The following is an 8949-nucleotide window of genomic DNA, read 5'->3' as shown; positions in this document are numbered from 1 at the left end:
ATCGTATCGGCAAGACTTTGACTACACCGAACAAGCTTGAGTGACTACCGTGCAGAGTAATACACTACTTTCGACACAAAGAAGCTCCCTCTCAAGGTTTGTGATAACCCCAGCAATAATCTCAAGAAATCTTTTCTGATATGGAAGATCAGTCAAAACTGCAACCACAGAGCATACTCGGAATTTCAAGAGACTTTACAACCAATGCTCTACCAAGAACGATCCCTGACCGACTTGGCTCTGATACTAATTGTTGAATAAGAAGAGTATCCAAGATAACTCTAATGATCCCAAGAAGAAGAAAATAGAGCACTCTTAAAGAAAGCTCACAAAACAAACTAATTAGCAAAGCTTTTCTTATTTAGCTCTAGGCTTTGTTTTTCCTTGGATGATTTACAATGCTTGAGGACTTGGGTATTTATAGCAAACCAAATGAATAAACTAAGATTATTTATTACTACACAAAACACATTAATTGCACCTAATTTATTTTTATTCAACCATACCTAACATTGCCTAACTTTCCTTGCCTAACTTTGACATTGATTTTCAACACTCATTTGCATTGCATACACATCTTCTGTCTTTATATTTCATTTTTACGATCTAAGACCTGTTTTAACAACATATATGTCTATCTATGTATCTGTATGCGTGTGTGCATGTATGTGTATGTTCTCTTTTTTTTATTTATTTTTTATGAGAATGTGTGTAATACATATTTGCTTGGTTCATTTTCCCAAAGCCTGTAGTCAATAGTAAATGAAACGACAGCAGTTAGAGTTTAGCTGACTCACGTAATGATATATTTATTATTGCAGGAAGGTCCTCGGACAATGGTGGGAATTGCAACATTTGATGCAACAATCCACTTTTACAATTTGAAACGTGCACTGCAGCAGGTCAAATTGAGTTCTTATTTTCCCATAATAGAAAACTTCATTAGTAAAGTTGAAGAGCATAGTTGTCTTTGCGTTTCTAAATATTGTGTGATTCATTTTTTGTGAGTGATATATAGAACCAGTAATATTTTATGGCTTCTGCTTCTATTCTGATAAGCAAATTTTTGTAGTATTTTTTCATTTCTGACAATCAAATTTGCAGCTAAAATTTCTTCTCTTCTTCTTTCTCTGACCATCAGAATTTAATTTTTTAGTGGTATTCTTTTTGGTCTATAAGTTTTGGCTTCTATTCTTACCTAACAATTATTTTATATGCTTTCTCACTGAGATTAAATATATGTTTTCAGCCTTTGATGCTTATTGTTCCTGATGTGCAAGATGTTTATACTCCTCTGGAGACTGATGTAATTGTTCAGCTTTCAGAGGTCAGTAGCTGCTGTCGTCCCTTCATGAAATGTGTTTAAGTACTGGTATTGATTTAACAACAATCATTCACAAGTCAGTCTGTCATCTTATTTATTAAATTTCCACATGCCTCTTATTAAATTCAGATTTTTATTTTATTTTATGGATTTTTAGTGCCATCAACATTTGGAACAATTGTTGGAAAGTATTCCCATCATGTTTCAAAACAGTAAAACTGCTGAATCAGCCTTTGGTGCAGCAATCAAGGTATGTCGTATAGTGCAACACTGTTGTATGTACTGAACTAATTGTGGTGCTTGGGGTTTGCTATTCCATTTCAACATACAGAACATCGGGAGTGAAAATGGATACGACAACAAATTCATGAAAACACACTTCAAGCAGATGTGACATAATATCGTTGATATTGTTGACACTATGAAGCTTCATAACTCCTATGTGTTGGCTGTGCTTGGGCATGACACTTTTGTTTATTTCTTTGAGGTTCTTTTGTCCAAAGCAGAGTATAATCAGAACGGCAATAAGATAACTGATGCTCATGATATTTAATTTTAGTTGAATAGCTTAAGGCAAAAATAAATGTAAGTATTAAAATGATGGGCTAGAAAATGCAGACGACTAATCTAAAATCATTCTTTCACATGGTAAGTGTAAGAAATTTTTGGAATAATTAGTTAGATACAAGAAATTGAAAATCCTACAGGTGTTTATATTTGCATAAACCTGAAAGCTGATTGGATCAGAGTTTTGTTCTTGCCGAGATACTGATCAGCTTTCTTATTTTTCCTCCTTTTGTGGTGGACATGCCTCAATATTTGATAATGCATGACAAGATTTGAGGAGAGATGAATGGAGCTGTTGTCATGTGTGTATCATATCTGGCTTGTTTGGCTGCCAACTGGCTTTTACTTCCTGTCTGAACACCTTTCTTAGGTTGATTTCAGTCAAAACCCGTTTTGGAGTCTTTGGACACTAGCTGTCAAACCAACACGTGGAGTTAACCCATTATTTGAGCTGTTAAACGAGCCCGTAGTGTTAATCTGTCATGCTGCATTCCATCTAGACAGTCAAAATTCTCAGCTTTTCTCTTCTACCTACCACGTTCTGATTAAAATGCATCAAACCTATATATTCTGTGATTTCTAACACGGTCGTATAATATTATCTGTACGTTTATATTGTTAATTGTATATAATAGAACTGGATTATAATTTATTCCAATTCCCAATAATTTTCAAACTAACTTCATGAGTATAAAATAGATGACCAAACATCTAACACTGCTTTGGTTGTTCAACCATTCCAGTAAATAAGTCCTATCATTGGCTTATATCCAGCCAGGTTTCCCAACATTGTTTTGATGTGCATAATGCATTTAGAGTGGCTTTATTACGAGTACTTTTAGTCTAATTTCATTTTTTTTCCCCTTGCCTAGGCTGCTTTCTTGGCAATGAAGAGTACTGGAGGGAAACTTTTGGTGTTTCAGTCAGGCAAGCTTGTCTCCACCATATATCTACTTATGATGCCCCTTTATGTTTTCTCCCCCTTTTTAAACAAGTTTATATATATCCTTGCAAGCATAGAATGAAAAACAACATGCTTGGGGTTGCAGTTCCTTCATGGTTTAGAGACAAAATAAAGAGCTGAAAAAAACCCAACCTAGAAAACATATTTCAAAGTTGTTGATGGTTGCAGTTGTCACGGAAGCTTTCCCTCTCTTTTGAATTTGTGAATTTTCACCATTAACTTGTAGTCAGTCAACTTGAATTACAGCTAAATGGTTTGGAGATATTTTTACTTGCAATTATTTGTCCCGTTACACCTGTATACTTCTACAGACCAATTAGAGAATTTGCATGCATATTCATTACATTGAGCCTTTGAAGCATGGATATGGATACGGATACTGTGATACTATGTGACACAACACGGCAATACATGAAATCTATAAAAACTAGGATACGATATGTCATGGATAAGACAATAAAAATATATAATTTAAAATATATTTTAACATGAAAACATCCAAATTCAAGTTCATTCAAGTGTGAGAGTTATATTACTTTTTTTTCAATTAGAGGGCAAGCTTTTTGTAGTCATCAAATTTCAACTAAATCTTTGTTCCTGTTAATTTTCTCCTCTGAATTTCTCATTTGAAAGTGTAACGGTATCTTAAAAGCCGAATACTTGTATTCGGGAGTATCCAACGAGTAACATGAAGTATTGGATATGGGATATGTGACCAAACTAAAGTATCCGTGCTTCATAGCATTCAGCATCGTCGTTCTCTTTGACCAAATTTATTGGCATCTCGGAGAATACTAATGACTTATGCTTCTGCAGTGCTGGCATCAACTGGAATTGGAGCCCTCTCTGCTAGAGAGGCCGAAGGAAGAGCTAATATATCTTCAGCGGAGAAGGTAATACCTTTTATATGTGTTCTTGTATGCCATCTGTGCGCTTTATAGCAGTCGTCCTGTAACCCAGTTACCATTAAGCAAACAGCTATTACATTCTTGCTTGAGGCCACAAACATGAACTTTATAGGATTGAAATTGAACTTGTGGTTATGAAACCACCAATAGCCAAACAGCCCATTATATTCTTGCTTTATTGGTTAATGTTGGACACATAAAACCAAAATTCTTGCTCCATTATCTCCCATTTGGAAAATATATGTTAAAATAATTAAATGGAAAATTTAATTATTAATGCTGTATCACAAAAGATGAGAAGAATAATAAACAACTTATTTTTTTTGTAATTTATGTCGACATTAAAATCAGGAAGCCCTCATGTATAACTTTTGCCTTAGGACTCGCTTTCTCTGGACCCTGTTCCTACTTATAAGATCTTGCATTTCAATTACATTTGTTCAGTTAAGATGAATTACATACCTTGCGAAAGACCTTTTCTCGAATTCCTGAACCCACTTGAAGATTTGGTGAATGAGGTGGCCATTTAGATGGACTTGTTGGGATGATTATTGGAGAATAGATTGACATATTGGGTCTTTGTATCCTGTGAATCATATCATCCAACATTGGAGAGTCCATTTGCTGCATTTGCATGTGCTATGTGGCCATAACTGTGAACCCTTTTACACCTGTTGAGCAGTCTGTTCAATTCATTGTCTGGTAGTCTTGGCATTATGTTTTCTTTGTTTAACTGCATTTCAGGAGGCCCATAAATTACTCCAACCAGCAGACAAAACATTAAAGAAAATGGCAATTGAATTAGCTGAATTTCAGGTAAACCTTTGACTAATTTCTTTCCCCTAGATGATCAGTTAACATGTTGATGCAATTTCTATACTGAGTGAGATTTTTAGTGGTAATTGACAAATTCTTGAGCATAATTTATTTGGACTATTTTCTCTTTTTCATGGAATGTTCCAGGTGTGTGTCAACTTATTTATCACTACCCAGTCATACATAGACATTGCTTCTATCTCCGTCATCCCAAGAACAACTGGAGGGCAGGTACTAATGAATTTGCTTCAATCCCCATCCATACATCTGGCATCAAATTTCTACCTGTTATGATTGTGTCGAGGGTTTTCTCTAATTGACTTTTTTAGTTTATTTATATTTTTGTTTTGTTCAATAAATCTGTGAAATCAGATTTGAGAAGCATCTGCCACTTGTAACTATAGATCATTTACACAAACAGAAGTGTAATTGTGTGAGTTACCTTCTTGTATTAATATTCAGCGTTTTGTATTTCCTCAATCTTCCAGGTTTACTATTATCACCCCTTCTCAGCTGTCTCTGATCCTGCAAACCTCTACAATGATCTTAGATGGAATGTCACAAGACCTCAAGGTCTTGAGGGGGTGATGCGTGTAAGATGTAGCCAGGCAAGTTTTTGAACCTCTTTCTCCACCTAACTATGATATGATTCTGGATCGTTTTTAATTTTATATTTTTTTTATAAATATATTAAGTATTCTAGTAAGATAAGTTTGTTTTCATCATTTGCAGGGTATTCAAGTTCAAGAGTACCATGGGAGCTTTTGCAAACGTATCCGTACAGATGTTGACGTACCTGGGGTTTGTACATATAATATCCCTGATTACCACTACTTCAGACTATATTTCTTAGTTATCATTCATCGTCCATGGAAGTAAATTCGCCCAACCAACCAGCCCCCCCCCCCCCCCACCCCGGGACACAGTGACAGTAAAATCAAGATTTTGCAGTTTAAAAATAAATTAGCTTTTGCTGCCCCCTTTATCTAGTTTTCTGTTTTGTGGTTTTCATTGTCCTTATTCTCTCTCTCTCTCTCTCTCTCTCTCGCTATATATATATATATGTCTCTCTTTTTGTCGTTTTGCCTTGGAGAGAGTGCTATTGGCTCTTATACTGGTCATAACCAGTCGCTTCTATCATGCAGATTGACTGCGATAAAACTGTTATGGTGACCTTAAAAATGATAAATTACAGGATGGCTCAGAATGTGGTTTCCAGGTAAATTTTAATTCTCTGTGTTCTGCCAAGCTTTCTAATGCAGTAATTCTGATATAATATCTTCTGAGCTTTTTCTTGTATGTTTTACTACTAATTTTATGAAATCACCTATCTCTGCAACTAACTGTTTCAATGTTTAGTCATATTTATATATTTCATTATTAATGTGTTTTGATATTTTTCATTATCCAGTGTGCCCTTTTATACACAACTGTGTATGGTCAACGGAGAATTCGAGTTACAACTTTGTCTCTGCCATGCACGAGTATGCTAAATAATCTGTTTCGTGCTGCTGATTTGGACACTCAGTTTGCGTGTTTCATGAAGCAAGGTATGCTATTATATGCTGTTCTTTGTTATCCTCATTTTTCCCATTATGTAATGCTTGTCCTCAGTTAAACCCGGTGCTTAAATCTGTGAATGAATTTATGAAATCACTGTCTTTAAAATATCCTTCATCATTCACCTCTGATGGATTGAAATGGTGATGTAAATTCTCTTTCTATGTGTTCCTTTTCAATCACTTGCTGCATCTTGCCAATTTTTTCTTCTTAGGATAGAGTGGGATAAGGCTTTGCTATTGTTGTAGGATAGCAGTTTGTTGTGACATTCTGTCTAACTTCCTTTGGACGAATTCTGACTGTAAGTCCTTAAATATTGTGTATAGCGGCAAACGAAATTGCTTCAAGTGCTCTCTTGTGTGTACGGGAACAAGTGACAAATCTGTGCATCAGTAGTCTGCTTTCATATCGTAAATTTTGTGCTACTGTATCATCTTCTGGACAGCTTATTCTTCCGGAGGCACTGAAGCTCCTGCCTCTATACACCCTTGGTATATTATTATCTACTTTATACATTCATACTAGTTTATGGTTTTTTTTTTTTTTTTTTTTTTTTTGTGTGTGTGTGGTTGGTGCTGTTTCCTGTTCTAATGTTTTTATTTCTGTTTTCATGAAAAACATAATTGTATGAAAAACAATCATAGAGCATAGTACAAAAACTTAGTGAAAAAGAGGTCGACAACAATTTGATACAACTCTCAACAGAAACAAAACCATATTACACCTCTAATGTTGCAAGTCAAAACTCTAAAGAGCACCCTACGGCAGCTCCCCAGTCCTAATGTCTCTAATTAATTTCCAGAAATGAAAATCCCTAAGGCTGGAGACACAGAAGCCCATAATGATGCCGGAACCTTTCTTTCTTCCAAGAGCTCATTCCTATGACCATGAGATATGATCCAAGCCGAAAGACAAACCTTAGCAGGAACACTAGACTTCTCCATAACATTGTTCTGGCTGCAACACAGAAAGGGACTGCTTATCACCCAGAAACAATTTCTGTTCTGTTTGGTAGAATTTTAAAGAAAAACATGCCTCTTCCATTGCGGAAACATATTGCACAGAATTATCATTTAGCTTCTTAGAAGAGTTTGTATGTATATTGATATATTTGTGCTTGTTTTCCATTTTCAGCATTAATCAAAAGTACGGGGCTACGAAGTGATGGAAAAATAGATGAGCGGTCCTTCTGGATCAATCATGTGTCTTCCCTTTCTGTTCCTTTGGCAGTTCCACTGGTGCACCCCAGAATGGTGGCTATTCATGATCTCGAATCCAAAAAGGTGTGTCATTTAGCTTCCTGTTCAACTCTTTGAGATATGCATTTTATATTACCGGTGTCATCTGTTAATTGACAGGAGGGTGATGAATCTCTAATTCCTCCAGTGATTCCACTTTCTAGCGAACACGTGAGTGACAAGGGAATTATCTTCTAGAGAATGGTGAGGACTGTTTAATATATATTGGAAACTTGGTGGATCCTGGAATTTTGCAGCAACTGTTTGGAATCACCTCTGCTGATGGACTTCCTACTCAGGTAGCCTTATCGTTTTTCTCTTTGGTTACTCATCTTGTGCCCGACGTAGTTGTAAACTACAATTAGCCTCAAGCCTCAGGCATTGAGTATTTGAACTTGATTTCTTGGGACCTGTTTCAGTTCACTAGAATGAGGGGGCTGGGTGCTTAATTTAAATTTTTTTTTTTTAAACGAGGCTTGATTCATTATTTATCAATTTTTCTTGTTTTCATATTTTTATATAATATTATATGATTGTCAAGATTTTGATAAATGAGGGTGCATGAGTTGAATTCATTCTTTTGAATCCTTTCTCGCTTTGCAAGTTATCATTGTTTAACTTGTAAGTTCTTTTGCCCAGTTTGTGCTGCAGCAGTATGACAATCCGTTATCGAAGAAGCTGAATGGCGTGGTAAATGAAATACGGCGCCAAAGATGTTCCTACCTTCGGTATGATATTATTTTTCATTGGCGATTCCTTACTTGTTAGGAAGAAATGAATTGCAGCAATGATTTCTAAATTTGTCTTATTTTTGTGCAGCTTAAAGTTGTGCAAGAAAGGAGATCCGTCAGGTGAGAACCTGGCCGAATATCTGATCCAAGGACTAAGATACTATTGCTTAATTTTAACTATTTATCATAGTTTTATCACTATAGAGGCATTAAATTAAAGAAAGATTATCAATTGGTTTTTATCAAGTATTGTGTTATCTTTCCTTGCAGGAGCATTGTTTTTCTCATGCATGGTCGAAGACCAGAGTCCGAATGGCCCCTCCTATGTTGAGTTTCTGGTACATGTCCATCGGCAAATACAGATGAAAATGGCGTCATAACTGCTCATTCTTCTCCAGTTTGTTAATGTATATGAAATCACTGGTTTCGATCTAGAGAGAAAGAGCTAGACAGAGAACAAAAATGAACACAGAGGAAACTGAATGGTTTTCTTTCTTTCACTCTCGCCTAAGGTGCAGAGAGGATGACTTTCTTCATATATCAAAAGAGAGCACTCAACATGCTTTTTACATCACTGTTGGCCTTAACTTGGGACCACACACACACTACATTTCATCTTAGTCACTCATCTAACTAATTACAAGGATCAATCAACACATGGCACTCATGGCCTTTTAACAAAATTGAACTTTACACTTTGCATCATTTTGCATAAGTGAATACACCAATTTAAAACATCTTATTTTAAACTTTTCAGCTCAACACTTATAATTCAACACTCCCCTTTAAGTTTTGAGCTGATTTCACACCAAGCATATCCCTGAGATAGTTGAACCGATCC

At 35.7% G+C, this 8949-nt stretch overlaps 1 pseudogene across 1 annotated transcript in view; it reads left to right on the top strand.

Moving 5' to 3' along the window:
* Positions 1 to 8510, top strand: part of LOC137718006 (protein transport protein SEC24 B-like) — a 14150-nt pseudogene extending 5640 nt beyond the window's left edge. Inside the window, exons 3-19 of the transcript XR_015956097.1 lie at positions 822 to 902; positions 1250 to 1327; positions 1482 to 1574; positions 2764 to 2818; positions 3672 to 3748; positions 4508 to 4579; positions 4727 to 4810; positions 5068 to 5187; positions 5312 to 5380; positions 5725 to 5798; positions 5991 to 6129; positions 6466 to 6630; positions 7274 to 7422; positions 7498 to 7676; positions 8017 to 8105; positions 8197 to 8228; positions 8379 to 8510. The product of XR_015956097.1 is annotated as a protein transport protein SEC24 B-like (transcript). The remainder of the gene's footprint in view (positions 1 to 821; positions 903 to 1249; positions 1328 to 1481; positions 1575 to 2763; positions 2819 to 3671; positions 3749 to 4507; positions 4580 to 4726; positions 4811 to 5067; positions 5188 to 5311; positions 5381 to 5724; positions 5799 to 5990; positions 6130 to 6465; positions 6631 to 7273; positions 7423 to 7497; positions 7677 to 8016; positions 8106 to 8196; positions 8229 to 8378) is intronic.
* The last annotated feature ends 439 nt before the right edge of the window (positions 8511 to 8949 follow it).

This window comes from Pyrus communis, chromosome 15 (genome assembly GCF_041283825.1).
Source record: "Pyrus communis isolate YQ-2024b chromosome 15, ASM4128382v1, whole genome shotgun sequence".
Lineage (NCBI taxonomy): Eukaryota > Viridiplantae > Streptophyta > Magnoliopsida > Rosales > Rosaceae > Pyrus > Pyrus communis.
This window is presented reverse-complemented; position numbering and strand designations above follow the sequence as displayed.